Source organism: Aotus nancymaae, unplaced genomic scaffold, assembly GCF_030222135.1.
Source record: "Aotus nancymaae isolate 86718 unplaced genomic scaffold, 86718_ANA_hifiasm-v0.15.2.pri h1tg000064l_0, whole genome shotgun sequence".
Lineage (NCBI taxonomy): Eukaryota > Metazoa > Chordata > Mammalia > Primates > Aotidae > Aotus > Aotus nancymaae.
Window position 1 is genome coordinate 8,985,829 of NW_026988478.1, and position 19,117 is coordinate 9,004,945.

The 19,117-nt window shown below is 34.9% G+C and overlaps 1 protein-coding gene across 1 annotated transcript in view; it reads right to left on the reverse strand.

Annotated features, from left to right (window-relative positions):
- DTWD2 (DTW domain containing 2) overlaps positions 1–19,117 on the reverse strand; it is a 172,252-nt gene that overhangs the window by 17,667 nt on the left and 135,468 nt on the right. The window lies entirely within an intron of this gene.

The following is a 19,117-nucleotide window of genomic DNA, read 5'->3' on the forward strand; positions in this document are numbered from 1 at the left end:
GCCTCCAAGAAATATGTGATTATGTAAAGAGACAAAACCTATGACTCACTGGAATTCCTAAGAGAGACAGTAAACAACATGGAAAACATATTTGAAGATATAAGCCACAAAAATTTTACCAGTCTCACTACATGCAACTTCAAAAATGTCAGAGAACCTTTGCAAGATACTGTACAAGAACAACCATCCCCAAGACACATAATCATCAGACTTTCCAAGATCAATGTGAAAGAAAGAGAGCTAGAGAAAAGGGTCAGATCACTTATAAAGTGAGGTCCATCATGTTAACAGCAAATTTCTCAGCAGAAAGCTTACAAGCCAGAGGAGACTAGGGGCCTATTTTTTTAGCATACTTAAAGAAAAGAAATTCCTACCAATTTCATATCAAGCCAAAGTAAGCTTCATAAGTAAAAAAGAAATAAAATCTCTTCCAGACCAGCAATTGCTAAGGGACTCTGTCACCACTAGACAAGACTTACAACAGACTCTTAAGGAAGTTCTCAATATGGAAACAAAAGAACAATATCTGCTATCACAAAAACTCACATAAGTACATAATCCACAAACTAAATAAAGCAACTATACAATTCAGACTACAAAGCAACTAGCTAATAACATCATAACAGGATTAAAACCTCACATATTAATATTAACCTTGAATGTCAATGGTTTAAACACCCCACTTAAAAGGCAAAAAGTTGCAAGTTGGATTAAAAAAATAGGACCCATCTTTCTGTTGTCTTCAAGAGACCCATCTCACATGTAATAACACCCATAGGCTCAAAGGAAAAAAAATAGAGAAAAATACATAAGGCAAACTGAAAACAAAAAGAGCAGGGGTTGCTATTCTTATGCCAGATAAAACAGATTTTAAACCAACAACAGTAAAAAAGTACGAAAAGGTCATTACATGATGATGAAGGGTTCAGTTAAATGAGAAGATTTAATTATCCTAAACATTACACACCAAACACTAGAGCAGCCCAATTTATAAAACAAGTACCTCTACATTAACAAAAAGACTTACACGGGTACATAATAATAGCAGGGAACTTCAATATCCAAATGACAGCATCAGACAGATCATCAAGTCTTGTAACAGATTCAACATGACCAGTTGGACCCAGTAGATATTCCCAAAATATGCCACCCAACAACCAGAGAATATACAATCTTCTCATCAACACACAGAACAAACTCTAAGATTAACTGCATACTTGGCCATAAAGCAAATCTGAATAAATTCAAATAAATCAAAATAATACAAGATATTCTCGGACGAGAATGGAATGATAACAGAAATCAATACCAAAAGAAAAAAAATGCTCAACATCACTACTGATCAGGGAACTGTAAATCAAAACCACAATACGATACCACCTTACTTATGCAAGAATGGCCATAATCAAAAAATCAAACAACGTAGATGTTGGCATGGATGTGGTGAACAGGCAACACTTCTACACTGCTGGTGGGAGTGTAAGCTAGTACACACACTATGAAAAACAGTGTGGAGATTCCTTAAAGAGCTAAAAGTAGAACTACCATTTGATCCAGCAGTCCCACTACTGAGAATCTACCCAGAAGAAAATAAGTCATTATACAAAAAAGATACTTGCACATGCATCACATGCATGTTTACAACAACACAATTCACAATTGCAAAAACATGGAACCAACCCAAATGCCCATCAATCAACAAGTGGATAAAGAAACTGTGGTGTGTGTATATATACACACACACACACACACACACACACACACACACACAATGGAATATTACTCAGCCATAAAAGGGAATGAATTAATGGCATTCACAGTGACCTGGATGAGCCTGGAGACTATTATTCTTAGTGAAGTAACTCAGGAACTGAAAACCAAACACTATATGTTATACTCACTCAAAAGTGGGAGCTAAGCTATGAGGATGCAAAGGTGTAAGAATGACATAATGGACTTTGGGGACTCGGGGGAGTAGGAAGGGGGTGAGGGATAAAATACTATAAATAGGGTGCAGTGTATACTGCTCAGGTGATGGGTGCACCAAAATCTCACAAATCACCACTGAAGATCTTACTCATGTAACCAAAGACCACCTATTCCAAAATAACCTATTGAAATAAAAAAAAAATTTTTAATATCAAGAGGATCTCACAAAGCCATAAAATTACATGTAAAATAAACAACTTGCCCCTGAATGACTTTTGAGTAAACAACAAAATTAAGGAAGAAATTTAAAAAGTTTTTAAATAAATGAAAACAAAGATGCAATATACCAAATTCTCAGGAACACAAGGCAGTGTTAATAGGATATTTATAGTGCTAAATATCTACATCAAGAAGTTAAAAAGATCTCAATTATCTAACATCACACCTAGAGAAACCAGAAAAACACAAACAAACTAAGCCCAAAGCTAGTAGAAAAAAAGAAATAACTAAAATCAGACTGGAACTAAATGAAATTGAAACCTAAAATTCCATACGAAAGCTCAACAAAATAAAAACTTAATTCTTTGAAAAAATAGGCATGATCAACAGACTACTATCTAAATTAACAAAGACCCAAATAAGCACTATCAGAAATCACAAAGGTGATGTTACAACCAACCCCACAGTAATAATACAAAAGATCCTAGGAGACTATTATGAACACCTTTATGCACACAAATTAGAAAATCCAGAGGGAATAAACAAATTCCTAGAAACACACAACTTCCCAAGATTAAATCAGGAAGAAATTGAAACCCTGAACAGACCAATAATAAATTCCAAAATTGAATCAAGAATTTAAAAACCTACCAACCAATAAAAAAGCCTTGGACCAGAGAGATTCACAGCCAATTCTATTAGACATACCAATAAAAGGTGGTGCCAATCCTACTGAAACTATTCCCAAAAAAATCAAGGAGAAGGGACTCCTCCTTAATTTATTATGTGAAACCAGCATCATCCTAACACCAAAATCTGGCAAAGGCAGAATTTAAAAAAAAACAAACTACAGGCCAATATCCCTGATAAACACAGACACAAAAATCCTCAACAAAATACTAGCAAACCAAGTCCAGCAACACCACAGTTAATTAGGCTTTATTCCAGAATGCAAGGTTGGATTGACATATACAAATCAATACATGTGATTCATGACATAAACAGAATTAAAAACAAAAACCACATGATCATCTCAATAAATTCAAAAAATACTTTCAATAAAATCCAGCATTCTTTCATGATAAAAATTCACAACAAATTAGGCATCAAGGGAAAAACCTCAAAATAATAAGAGTCATCTATGACAAACCTAGAGCCAACATCATACTGAACAGGCAAAAACAGGAACCCTTCCCCTTAGGAACTGGAACAAAACTTGGAGATCAAAAAATCCAAACAAACAAAGAAACAAACAAAAAAAAAGAACTGGAACAAAACAAGGATGCCCATTCTCACTATGTCTCACTATGACATAGTACTGGAAGTCATAGTCAGAGCAATAAAGTAAGGGAATGAAATAAAAGACATCCAAGTAGGAAGATAAGAAGTCAAATTGTCTCTCTTCACTGACAATATGATTCTATGACCTAGAAAACCCTGAAGACTCTGCCAAAAGGTTCCTAGATCTGGTAAACAACTTCAGTAAAGTCTCAGTATGCAAAATTGATATACCAAAATCAGTAGCATTTCTATACAGCAATAATATTAAAACTGAGAGCCAAATCAAGAACACAATCTCATTTAAAATAGCCACAAAAAAATAAATAAAACACCTACAAATACATCTAACCAAGGACGTAAAATATCTCTACAAGGAGAACAAAAACATACTGTTGAAGGAAATCAGAGACCATGCAAAGAAATGGAAAAACATTCCATGCTCATAGATTGGAAGAATCAATATCATTAAAATGGCCATACTGACCAAAGCAATGTACGGAGTCACTGCTATTCATATCAAACCACAAACATCATTTTTTATAGGATTAGGGAAAATTATTCTAAAATTTATATGGAACAAAAAAGAATCGTAATAGCCAAAGTAATCCTAAGCGAAAGAACAAAACCAGATGCATCACACTACCTGACTTCAAACTATGCTATAAAGCTATTTATTATAACCAAAATAGCATGGTACTGGTACAAAAACAGATACATAGACCAATGAAACAGAACGGAGAATCTAGAAATAAAGCCACATCCCTAAAATCAACTGATCTTTAACAAAGTCTACAAAAATAAAAAATGGGGAAAGAACTCCCTATTCAATAAATGGTGCTGGGATAACTGGTTAACCATATGTAGAAGAATGAAACTGGACCTCTACATATCAACATAAACAAAAATTAATTCAAGATGGCCAGATAGGGTGGCTCACACCTGTAATCCCAGCATTTTGGGAGGCCAAGGCTGGTGGATCACTTGAGGCCAGGAATTCGAAACCAGCCTGGCCAACACAGTGAAATCCTGTTTCTACTAAAAATACAAAAAAAAAAAAAATAGCCTGACGTGGTGGCACATGCCTGTAATCCCAGCTACTTGGGAGCCTGAGGCAGGAGAATCATTTGAGCCCTGGAGACAGAGGTTGCAGTGAGCCAAGACTGCACCACTGCACCCCAGCCTTGGTGACAGAGTCAGACTCCACCTAAAAAAATAATAATAATAATAATTCAAGATGATTAAAGAATTAAATATAAGACCAAGAACTATAGAAATCCTAGAAGAAAATCTAGGAAATACCCTCTGGATATCAGCCTTGGCAAAGAATTTATTACTAAGTCCTCAAAAGCAACTGCTACAAAAGCAAAAGTTGACAAGTAGAATCTAATTAAACTAAAAAGCTTCTGCAGACCAAAAGAAACTATCAACACAGTAAATCAAAAAACCTACAGAATGGGTGAAATTACTGGCAAACTATGCATCCAACAAAGATCTAATATCCAGAATCTATAAGGAGCTTAAACAAATTTCAAGCAAAAAAAACAAAGAACCCCATTAAAAAGTGGGCAAAGGATGTGAAAATACATTTTTCAAAAGGGGACATACATGTGGCCAACAAGCAGGTGAAAAAATGCTCAGTATCAATAATCATCAGATAAATGCAAATGAAAACCACAATGAGGCTGGGCACCGTGGCTCACACCTGTAATCCCAGCACTTTGGGAGGCTGAGGTGGGTGAATCACCTGAGATTGGGAGTTAGAGACCAGCCTGGCCAGCATGGTGAAACCCCATGTCTACTAAAAATACAAAAATTAGCTGGGTATGGTGGTACACATCTGTAATCCCAGCTACTCGGAAGGTTAAGGCAGGAGAATCGCTTGAACCTGAGAGGTGGAGGTTGCAGTGAGCTGAGATCATGCCACTGCACTGCAGCCTGGGTGACATAGTGAGACCCTATTTAAAAAAAAAAAAAAAAAAAAAACCCACAATGAGATACCATCTCACACAAGTCAGAAGGGCTATTATGAAAAAGTCAAAAAATAGCAAATGCCTGCAAGAGGTTATGGAGAAAAGGGAATGTTTATACACTGCTTGTGGGAATGTAAATTAGTTCAGCTACTGTGGAAAGCAGTGTGGTGATTTCTCAAAGAAATTAAAACTGAACTATTAATCGACCCAAAAATCCCATTACTGGAGATATATATACATATTTATACACACACACACACACACACACATATTTGAATTGTTCTATCATAATGACACAGTATCAACACAATATGTTGATTGCAACACTATTTACAATAGCAAAGACACAGAATCAACCATGATGGATTGAATAAAGAAAATGTAGTGCATATACACCATGGAACACTATGCATTTATAAAAAAAGAATGAAATCATGTCCTTTGCAGCAACATGGATGCAGCTGGCAGTCATCAACCTAAGTGAATTAATGCAGGAACAGAAAACCAAACCACATGTTCTCATCTCTAAGTCAGAGTTAAGTACTGGGTATACATGGACATAAAGACAGGAACAACAGACACTGGACACTACTAGAGAGAGGAAAGAGGAAGTGGGGCAAGTGCTAAAAACCTACCTATCAGGTATTATGCTCACTACCTGGGTGACAGTATCATTCATACCCTAAACCCCAGCATCACACAATACACCCATGTAACAAACCTGCACATGTACCCCCGATCTAAAATACAAGTTGAAATTATTTTTTTACATCAAAAAATAACAGATACTGGGAAGCCTGCAGAGACAAGGAGATGCTTATACACTGTGTTGGTAGGAAAGTAAATTAGTTCAACCACTGTAGAAAGCAGTTTAGAGACTTCTCAAAGAACTGAAAAGAGAACCACCATTCAACCCACCAATCCCATTACTGGCTATATACCCAAAGGAAAATAAATCATTCTACCAAAAAGATACATGCACTTATATGTTCATCACAGCACTATTCATAATAGCAAAGAAATGGAATCAACCTAGATGTCCATCAATGGTGGATCAGATAAAGAAAATGTGGTGCATATGCATACGGAATACTATATAGCCAAAAAAGAATGAAATCATGTCTTTTGCAGCAATGTAGATGCAACTGGAGGCCATTATCCTAAGCAAATTAACATAGAAAATGAAAATCAAATACTGCATGTTCTCTCTTATAAGTGGAAGCTAAACACTGGGTACACACGGACATAAAGACAGGAACCACAGACACTGGGGACTACAAGAGTGAGGAGGAAGGAAGGAGGACAAGGATTGAAAAACTATGTATTGGGTACCATGCTCACTACCTAGATGACCCCAAACCTAAGCGTCAGGCAATATACCCTTGTAACAAACCTGCACATGTACCCTCTGAATCTAAAACATTTAAAATTTTTAATACCTAAATTTTGGGGGTTTTGTGACTTTACTGGGAAAGAATATGTGGGGATAAGGAGTGGAGAAAGGGACTGTTTAAAAAGGTTAAAGATTTGTGTCTGATTTCAGGCTTACAAAGTTGATAACTACTTTAATCAATTATTAACTTTTAGTTGGAGAATTTTAAATTGGTAAACAAGTATTATTAGTCATCATTTATAACTCTGGAGAAACTTTGGTAAGCTTACAAAGTGGAGATAGCTCACTTATAGTACACATATTACAAGAATTACAAATTTAGACATTTTTTCATATTATGAAAAATGAAATATATTTCCATTTAACCTGAGAAATCTATAAAAACTCCTTAGACTTTTGATCCAAATAAGAACTGTGTTTAATTTATAACATATGTCATGCTAATCTAATCCTTTCCTAGGACTAGTAAAAGAATTGCTTTTTTTTTATTCTATGCAACTCTAATCTTTTTTTAATAATGCACAATCTGAAAACCTTATGTCAAAATATTGTCATTAATTTCTTTTAGGATACAGGAAAAATTCAACCGGAGCAAAATTTAGCATGTTACTGAAATCTACATCAAGAGCATAAATAAATAATGTTTTCCAAACATTATGCCTTAAAGTGACATTTTTAGAGCACTCATTTAGAAAAAAAATTCTAAAGACAACATGTAATTTTTAAAATTATATAGTCATATAAGAAAAGTAGATGTTAAAAAGACCTTTTATCCAACTAATATATTTGTCTAATCACATACATACAAAAGAAAACACACACAAAAACATCAAAATGGAGATTTATTTATTCTCCCATAAAAATGAAGATATACCATAACCTTCAAGGTTGTCAACTCAACCATGTACCTATTTAGGTATAAACTTAATACTATGGGAAACTAGTGTTTCATTATCAATTACATCATTCATATATTTCTAAAATATTTCACATTCTATATAAAGTTCAACTTTTTAAAAGATTTTAAATCAATCATAGGAATACGGTTTTAATAACCATAGAATTTACATTTTTGTTCCTTTAAAATTAAAATGTTGACTGGCACAGTGGCTCACACCTGTAATCTCCGCAACAGGAGGCCCAAGGTGGGAGGAGTTTGAGACTAGCCTGGGTAACAGGCCAGTTGCCTAGGTGTTAGCCATGTTAGTCAAGCATGGTGGCATGTGTCTGTAGTCCCAGTTACTTGGGAGGCTGAGACAGGAGGATCACCTGCACCTGGGAGGTTGAAGCTGCAGAGAGCCATGACTGTGCCATTGCACTCCAGCCTGGATGACAGAGCAAAACCTTGTCTCAAAAAAAAAAAAAATTAATTTTGGACCTATACCTAAGTGTAATTATGTAATTATAAGAAGCTGTGGTAGAACGTTTTGCTGCAACTTCTTATGGTTACATACTTATACTTGGCTATAAGTCCTAAAAGAGATTCTAAAAAAAACAGTGTCTTGTAGGCAAGGGATATTTATCACACAACTTTTAAATTAACTTTTACTTAAAGTGAGGGATATTAAACTTTTTAAAATTTTATTTATTGCTTTTATTTAGCCTATTCCTGCTGAATGCAGGCAATTGTTTAATAATACTGCATATAAACAGAAACCTGTATATTATACCAATAAAGAAAACACTAACCTAAATTTAGACTTATTAAAACACTGATGAAAGATAAAGATGTTCATCTGAAAGTCTGCAGTGAGAGTAAATATTGGGCCTGGTGATTGTCAAGAACAAATATCTTTAGTATTAAGATTGACATGGCAGCTTGATAGAATAGGATATAACTCAAGGTTACCACTCTTGTTAGAAATATATTGTTAAAATTTTGCATTTTTTTACTTTCTATAATTATTTTTTCTAAATATAAAAAAGCATGTTAATTATTAAAGACCTACAAGATTTAGAAATGCATAATATAAAAAGTGAAGTGCCCTGCAATGTCACCAGCCAGAGAAAATGACGATTTACTTCAACGTATTTACTCTTCCAACATCTTAACTTTTAAAATATAATTATAAAATGTTTAATATTTATAAGATAGAATAGGTAATAGTTGGGTTATGAAGTATAACACTTAAACTAATATCCTTGAATCCTCTAATAACCATTCAAGAAACTGAATATATCCAAAACGATTGACAGTACCAGTATGCTCCTCCCAGTATATTCCAGAGACAGAAAGAGAGAGAATCGAGATCCATCCAAGTTCACTTAAGAAGGTCTGTAATAAAACAGTCAAAGTTCTCCTAAAAAACTCTACCTTTCTGAAATAACTACTACTCTAAATTTTTAATAATTCTCTTACATTTTGGTATCCTAAATAAGACACTGTTCAATTTTGTCTATTTTTGAACTTTATAAAAAGCGTATGTATTCTTCTATGATTTGTCTTTTTATCTTTTTAACACTGTATCTCAGGTATTAATCTGTATCATTCTTATAGCCGCAGTATATTCATTTTATTTCTATCTTACAGTATCCCTGTCCATAAATTTGCCACAATTTATGTATTCACCGAAAGATATGGGATTTTTAAAGTTATTTGCTATTATAAACAAAGTAATAATAATTAAACATATCCTAGTCTAGGAGTACAAAAGTATCACTAGAATACATATCCAGGAGTGGAACTGATAAGTCCTAGGTTAAGCACATTTGCATCATCATGAAACAATGACAGACTGTGCTCCAAAGTAGTTATATTATATACACTCTTCCGTTCTGAATAAGAGTTCCATTTGTTCCATGTCATCTCCTACATTTAGTATTTTCAGACTTTTAAAAATGTTTGCCAATCCAGTAGGTATAAAATCGTTTCTCATTGTGCGTATTTTGTATTTTTCTTTACTATATTACTCATCAATTTATAAAGCTATTTTATATCCTTTATTCCAAAGAGGCTTAGATTTTTATTGTTCATGTTATAAACAAAGAAATGTAGATGCACACGTGTACTTCCGTCAAAAAAAAAAGTATGAAAATTTCAACAGATCTTAATAGTCTCTACCACCAACTAGATGAGTGAGTGAACTTTCCTATTCATGTGTGTGGGAGTGTGCATATGTGTTTGTTAAGCTTTTGTGGTTTTTTTTTAACTTAGGTATAACTTCTGTGTACATATGTATACATATATAATACAGAGTGTATGTCTTAATGTGTCAGGCTTGATATATTTTTACAAAATGAAAATTTTTACTTTGCCTTTATGTTGGGGATATTTTGCACTTTCCAAATGACAAATGCTATTAAGAATTTTGTCATATGCTCATTGGCCATATATCTTTTTTTGTGAAATACCTGTTAAGTCTTTTACCCCATTTTATAAATATTGGGCTTTCTGACTTCTTATTAATTTTTAAGTCTTTATATATTACAAATATCTTCTCACTGTGAATTATGTTTTCACTCTAGGTTTTTTTGATGACTAAAAGTTACTGATTTTAATGAAATATAATTTATAAATATTTTACTTTATGGTTACTGCTTTTCATATTGTGTTTAAGCAATATGAACATCAAAGTCACCTAAAAGAAAAGGTAACGGTAACTAGCAGACACAGAGTGCTGGGCTTCCCACTAGCCAGAGATCTGATGATTCACATCGTACTGTGTAGAGTACATAGAAGTCTTTCCTCAGTAGTAGAGAATAGGTAGCTCTAGATTAAACACTTGAAAACTTGTTGCACAACTGGACTTACTGCTTCCTCTTTTATATCTGCTATCATCAAGTGAATACACCTGGGATAGTTTACAGGTGTATGAGAAACAAGTAGAACTGAGTTGAATCATATCAGTGGCCTAGCCAGCCTGTGCTAGTTATAACAGTAAACCAACCAAGATTAGTAGAACTGCCTAGAAGACACCCAGCTGACCACAATGTGGGAGCAATAAGCTTATTGTTGTAGTGTTACTAAGATTTTGTAGTTGAGGCCAGGCATGGTGGCCCATGCCTACAATCCCAGCACTTTGGGAGGCTGAGGCGGGTGGATCACAAGGTCAGAAGAGCAAGACCATCATGGCTTACACAGTGAAACCCTGTCTTTACTAAGAATACAAAAAATTAGCCAGGCATGGTGGCATGCACCTGTAGTCCCAGCTACTCAGGAAGCTGGGGCAGGAAAATCGCTTGAACCAGGGAGATGGAGCTTGCAGTGAGCCGAGATTGCACCACTGCACTCCAGTCTGGGTGACAGAGCAAGACTCTGTCTCAAAAAAAAAAAAAAAAAAAAGATTTTGTCATTGTTTGTTACATAGCAGTATTGTGGCAATGTGTAACTGATAATTTCATGTGACCAAAAAAAAAAAAAAAAAAAAAAGGTTTCTGGCCTTAGAGTGATTGTTGCAGAGCTTTGTAATACTTCAAAATGAGATCTTTTTCTGTCATTTAGAATAAGAGGGTTGATTCAGAGAAAAGGTACTCAATGGAATTTAAAGGTTTCAGAAAAGAATACCTATATTCAGATAAGCTATATAATTTCAATAAAAGATTTCCCCACCCAAGTCTCTCATGTTGACACAGACATGTACTTTAATAAGGACTGTTTCAGCTGGTGAGAAGTCTCTCAGGAGAAAACTATGATTGTCTTCTCAGTGTCTATTTCATAAAATCATGTGAGTTAGAGGTTCTTCACAAACTTAAAAACTTTGTATTACTGAACTTTTCAAACATACCCTAAAGGAAAATAATATAATAAAGACTTATGTATGTATTATGTAGATTCCAGAATTATCAACATTTTGTCAATCCTGCCTGTTCTAAGCCCCCCAGTTCCTTACCATCTTTTCTTAAAACTATATTAAAGCAAATTACAAACTTCTTGCTACTTGATTCCTATAAGCTTCTGTATACAAGCATAGGTGATTATTATTTAAAATCATTACCACACTTTTATGACACCTAACAGAATTAGCAATTATACCCTAGTATCATCAAACAAATTTCTCAACCATCTCAAAACAAATGCAGCTGGTATTTTCAAACTATGATCCAAACAACGTCCACACATTGCAGTTAGCTGTTAGGTTTCTTAAGCCTCTTTTATATCATCCAATTCCTTATTTTAAGTCAGAATATTTCAAAGGTGATGTGCTGATTATTTCCCATTGTATCACATTATAAGGCACGTATGATGTCTGGTCATCTCACCTTTAGTGGCGCTAAAATTCATCATTAGTTTAAGTGTCAACACCCTGACTCCTCCATAATAAAGTTTTCTACTCACTCACCTAATGGTTGAGCATCTATTGATAATCTCTTCCTAAAACTATTATTTCCATGGAGGGTTGCATGACTATAATTTTTCTGGGTCTAATTTCCTCTGTATCTAGCTGGAATTCTTGTACCAAAAAAAAAGCCTCTTCAAGTACCTAGCAACCCCAAAATATAGTTTCTGTAGTAAAGGCAGGATAACTAAAGGGAAAGAATCACATATTCATTATCTTCAGAGTAATGAGTTGATAACCTTGCAAATGTCAATAAAGATCAATATTTTATTTTTCCTTATTTTTAAAGTATCGTTATGAATTAATGTCATATGTTTTACATGTTTCATATAGTATGGATTTTTTAAATGTTTTGATCCATTCCAGAAATTAATATTTTAGATATTCAAATTAACCCATCTTATGGATCCCTTCAATTGACTCCTGCAGCCTGTTGCTATAATGTCATTAGTTTTGCTGTCATCTTTGCTCCGGCACTAATAATTAGGTTCCTTTGTTTCCTTCGCTTTCATTTTTAATGACTGTCATTTTATGTAATTATTTATTCATAAAAAAATATTTACATAGCTGCATGGTCAAACTGTGTAATAAGATAAACTTATGGAAGTTTTGCTTCAATGTCTGTCCCCTCTATTTATTGCTTTCCTCCCTCATAGGTAACATTTTTGTTTTGCCCATCTACTACTTTTTTATAAAAAGATGAACAAATACTTAGTATATAAAAAATACAGGCCAGCAACCATGGCTTGCACCTGTAATCCCACCACTCTGGGAGACCGAGACAGAGGATCACTTGAGCCCAGGAGTTCAAAACTAGACTGGGCAACATGATAAAACCCCATCTCTACAAAAAATACAAAAATCAGCCATGTGTGGTAACATGCACCTGCAGTCCTAGGTACCTGAGGAGCTGAGGTGGGAGGATATCTTGAGCCCAAGAAGTTGAGGCTGCAGTGAGCTGTGATCATCCCCCTGCGCTCCAGCCTGCACTACTACAGAGTGAGACTCTGTCTCAAAAAATAAATATAAATATATATGAATATATGTTATATTATACTGCTACAACACATTATATATTATATAAAGGCATAGTGTGTTTATAATATCTATTGTATAAATATAATCTTAAATAAATATAACATATATACATTAACATTCTTTCCTTTCTTACACAAATGTATGCTATAAACATTGTTTGGTACCTTGCACTTTTCATTTAAGTTACTCTTAAAGATATCTGAATATCATTCCTTTTCATATTTATTTTTCTTTTTATAACAGTGTAATAGTTGATTGTGTATCTATACCATAGTTTATTCATGCAATCCACTTTTTTGATATTTGCTTTGTTTTTCTAGTCATTAGCTATTTAAAATAATAATAATAAATAGCATTGCATTAATCTTTCTGCTGGAATCCTAGGGATTGCTGGGTCAAAGGGAAAATTTACATAAATGTTCACTAAATATTATCAAATTACTCTCAATAGAGTGGTAACACTCCTACAAATAATACATGAAAACACATGTTACCCCACAAGTTCATAATAGAGCATATTGTTTAGGATTTTTGACAATCTGATAGATCAGAAATGGTATCTCAGTATAATTTTAATATGCAGCATTCTTGTTAGGACAGAGGTTGAGCCTCTCTGCCATATGTCTAAGGGCCCATTCAAACTTAGTTTTTTTCGGTAAGCTATCTATTAATATCTTCTGCCTATTCTTCTGTAAGATTAATGGTCTTTTCACTTTTAGAAATGATTACATTATATAAGTTGCACATTTTTTCCTGGTTTATCTCTTTTGACTTTAAATCTATATCCACTTTGGGGCAAGCTAAATGCAAACTGCCTCCATTTCTCAATAGAAGTCAGAAAGATGAGAATTCATTTGTATGCATGACTTTATTGCTTTACATTAGAAATGGGCTTTAAAGGACAATGTTCTCTAATTACTAATTACTGGTTTGAAAATGCCTTCACACTGAAGGGTTCTAAAAACGAAATGACAGTTGTTGCTAAATGTCTCCCAATAGTTACCTGGATTAGAGTTAAATCATTTAAGCAGACATTGTGCAATGCAGTTTTCATTGGTAGGTTCACCTGAAACTTACTTAGCCTAAAGTCTGATGTTCTAATGATACCATGAAATTGAATTTTATGATTATAGTAAAGATTTGGTAAAGCCCACTTAAATGATTTCCAAACTAAACAAATCTCATTCTTGGGACTTCATCTACCCATTTCAACAGTGCTCAGATTAGGTGCAGAAATACAAAATTTTTCCCTGAAGAAAATTTTGGCTCTGCTCAGAGGTATTATCTTGATTTGTCCTACTTATAGAGGTAGCATAGCCTTCTACTGCAATAGCTACCCTTTAAGATGCTCACCCTCACCTTCGGTTTGGCTGATAAGCCAAATACATAGGTTTTAACTAAACAAAATTTTTTAAAAAGAATAATTTCAAACTCACTATTTCTCAGTATTTTTTCTTTCAATAAACATTTACTGAGTACCAACTATGTGCCTGGTACCTAGAAAAGAGACTGAGATAAGGCAGAGACAGCAAGAGAGAAGTTTCTTGTGTCATGGGTCAGTATAGCCAAAACAGCAGAAAATGAACATAAACTCAAATAAATAATAGCACTTAGTGGTAGGTCCCAAGAAGAAAACAAAATGGGCTAACAGAGAGTAACTGGAGAGGCTCATTTAGAATGAGTAATCAGGGGAAAGACTCTGCCGAGGGAGGTAACATTTGAGCTGAGAGCTGAATTATAAAAAGCTAAAATCACAGGGATCTAAGGAAGCAAGTTCCAGGCAGAGTGAGTAACAACAGCAAAGGAGGTAAGCCAGGGGTCTCCAGCCCCCAGGCCATAGACTGGTGCTGGTCCAAGGCCTCACAGGATGTGAGTGGTGGCAGGTGGGTGAGTGAGCATTACCACCTGAGCTTTGCCTTTCGTCAGATCTGCCACAGCACTACATTCTCATAGGAACGCCAACTCTACCATGAACTGCTCATGCGAGGGATCTAGGTTGCACACTCCTTATGAGGATCTAACTAATGCCTGATGATCTGATGTGGAACAGTTTCATTCCAAAACCATCGACCCATTCATAAAAAAATTGTCTTCCAGGAAATCAGTCCCTGGTGCCAAAAAGGCTGGGGACTACTGGGCTAAGCAATAGTGGCATGTACAAGGAAAAGCTAGAAAGCTAGACTGTCTGGAGCACAGTGAGTAAAGGAGGGCATCCTTTTACATCCAGGGAGTTTTAGGTCTCTATTCCTAGGGTAAAACAAAAAGAATGTTAGAAATGGGGCAGATATGAGAAGGTATCAAGGCAGCTTTGGTTACTTCAATGTCTTTGTATACAGGTCTTTTAGTGTGATTATAAAAGGAAAAAAAAAAGTGAATATCTTGAATTTGCATCTCAAAACAGGAATCCACCTAAAATATAATTTACTTTGAAAAAATTTCAAATGCTATACATATATACCAGTTTATATCATTATACTTTTTAGTTGGTAAAACAATGTTGATTTTCTACCTAATGATCATTTACCCCACCTTCCTTGCCACCAGAACCAATTTGTTCAGATGTTCAGTTAACAATGTACTCAGAGAAGGTGGGGTTGCATTGGGGAATGAGTCATAATAACTACAAGCAAACCGTGGCTATCCCATTACTCTTTTCCAGTGATTCGTTTAGGGGTGATCATATGAGCCAATTTTGGCTAATGAGACATAAAAGGAAGCCTAATGTGGCACTTTTGGAAAAGTTTTATCTAATAAAAGCAGAGAGAGATGTTGAAAAGAAGCAGGAAGAATATACCTTATTCTTCCTGCTTCTTGCTTTGGACATTCCCATTTGGAAAGCTGATATAGAACCCTGATGGTGCTGAACTGCTGACCTAGCCAACCCTGAACTGCCTACCTCTGGACTTTTTATGAGAAAGCCCATATTTCTTCAAGCCACGTTTAGTCACATATTCTGTTACATACAGGCAATGGCAACCTCAGTAACACAAATGGACACTGCATTATGTTTTTCGGTTCATCGCTTTTACTTTAGGTTATTTAGCTATATACTTTGTACTCCCCTAAATGTCCTGAATTATAAAAACAAATAGTTGTCCCCAGAAAAGGTAGAAGTTTTACATTCAGACTTCACAAGAGAATGTTCCTACAAATCAAGTGTGTATAAATTATATGCTGCCTATATTCTTCTGAATCCTTTCCACTGTGCATTCTATCTTTAACTTAATTACATGTCATCATGCACCAAACCAAGTATGCACTAAACCATAGATGAAAACATCTTATTCAAGAGTCCTTTCCTATAAGAAGAAATATACATTCCAATGCTCTTCCATTCTTTTGAGTCAACTGCATAGCTACTGTATAAAGAAGTCCTTAATAACAGATACAGTTACTATAATTTCTGTGGTTAAGTAATGTATGTATGACTCCATACAAAAAGGAGACCTATGACTTAAAAGTTAAAAAAAAAAAATTCCAGTTCAAAAAGGTTTTGAGTCATTGTATTATAGTATTTTTGGACATAGAAGACATGTAGCTTGAGAGGAAAAGATAATTTTGGACATTCTCACGGGAGGAACAGATCCAGAGCCCTGATACTGTGCATTTACAAAGTACCTAACATAATTTTATAAATACTATTATCTCATTTAATTAGTTTCAAAGCATATATAATTGCTACTATTTCCAAATTAGGAGACTAAAGCTCAAAAACAGGTACATAACATGCCCAAAGCAATTAGCTAATAAAAGAGGAAAGGGGTGAACCCACATCTGTCCAGTCAAGGATCTTTCCCTTACACAACATGATGCATTAATACCAAGGATGGCATTAAAAAGCCCTCCACAATCCGGGCTCTATCTTATTCTCTGGCCTCTTTTCTTGCCATTTCCTTACTTTACAAGAAACCCTGATCTGCCCATAGTTTCTTACATATATGATGCTCTTTTTCTTCTCTGGGACTTTGCTCCTACCCTGCCCTCTTTAAGTGTCCTTCTCTTTCTCTGCTCATCTTCCCCTGGATGACTTTTACATATTCTTTAAGTAGGTAATACTCTTCCATTAGAAACCATTCTGTAATTTCCCCTGCCAAGATACATGGCATTTCTCTTCTCCCAAAATACCTACTAGCATTGTTCTTGGTACCCTGTATCATAATTATATTTGTGCATTTGTCCCCCTCAACTCTACTGTGATCCTTCAGAATGGAAATGTTCCTTTCCCTCCATCTTTGTATTTGCACCTAACAAAGGGATTGGCACAAAAAATATGCTGAATAAAATTTGCCTGATAACTACATGTGTAAGCAAACAGACTAGCCAACCAGTCACATTTCCTTCACAGGGAAGGATTTACCTTCTAATTTTTCCTTGCCACAGAGAAAAGTACCCTGGAAAAGGATCTCATATTGACAGAAAAATGTCCAACAAGATTTATGAAGAATACATCAAATTGGGAAGTAGTTTCTGAACTAAAATACTTACTAATAATTATGAAAAGAAAGTATATAATAGCACAGCTCTCCAGAAGTGCTTTTAATCATAAAATAATATACAGCTCCAAACATGTTTCCTATCTCTGTTTTAAGAGTTACTATTAGGCCGGGCGCGATGGCTCATGCCTGTAATACCAGCACTTTGGGAGGCCAAGGAGGGCAGATCACAAGGTCAGGAAATCGAGACCATCCTGGCTAACACAGTGAAACCCCGTCTCTACTAAAAATATAAAACAATTAGCCGGGTGTGGTGGGCGCCTGTAGTCCCAGCTACTTGGGAGGTTGAGGCAGGAGAATCGCTTGAATCTGAGAGGCAGAGGTTGCAGTGAGCTGAGATCGCACCACTGCACTCCAGCCTGGGAGACAGAGGGAGACTCCGTCTCAGGGGGAAAAAAAAGAGTTACTATTAAAAGTAAGAAACATACAAGGAAGTTGGCCTCCTAACAATCAGTCAGTAAATTTTGAAATGCAACTTCAGCAAGATTTGCTTTAAAATGTTTTAGCATAACAGCAAAATAATTTGTTTTTTTCTTGCCCTATCTTCAGCCGAATAAAAGAGTTTTTTTTAAGTAAAAGTACTACACAGTTAAAGAAAGGATAGAACTGCTTTCCACATTGGTGCTATATTTAATAATATACCAGAGTTTATATTTTGTGTCCAAGCCTTTATTTGCCTTCAAAAAGACTGCTGTACATGAAGAGAAATATATGAAGTAGAAAAAAAATCAGTTTGAAATGGTTAGTTAAGAGGCTGGTGAAATGGTAACTACTGTGATTTATTTACATTTGGCTCATAGTTCTCATCTATAGTTCTCATGTTAAAAGTTCATTAAAATCACCAAACTTAAGGGTGCTAAGAAATGCAAGCACTTAATTCAGAAGACAAATATATTTTTTCATAGCTCTAGGGAAAATAGCTTTTTTTCTCTAAACCTTCTGGAAGTTTTGGTAATTATGTTAGAAATAAGAAATACAGAAGATAATGTAGGCTCTCCAAATAAAGGTTAAAGTTTAAGTCATTCATCTATTAAAATATTTCCATAAGTCTGTATACAACAAGGTTTATTGTTTCCCCAACACCTTAGCAAAATGGAATGGCAATTGCAAAGGCACATGACCAGTGAGTAAGGGTAGGAATGTGGGTAGGGAAGGGAGAGTATGAGGTTGGAAGGATTTAATCTTCGGCCACCTGACTCTTGATTTAGTGCCCTGTCCTTTAAATTACAACTTTCTCTGAAATATCATTTAAAGTATTGAAACATCCTTTGTCTACATTAGAAAGTCCAACTTTCAAACTCACAGAACAAAGAAATAAAACACAATACTGCATGTTTAGTTGATAAATATTATAAATGAAAGTGGGATCTCTACACTAAGTTTAATAGTGAATGAAAAATTCTTACAGTTAAAAATATGGTTAGGAAAATTCAGCACATTCAGTCGTATGCTTCCATCTTCTGCTTTGATCCACATCAAAAAACTAAATCAAGAAAAGCTTAACTGTCTCATGTTGCT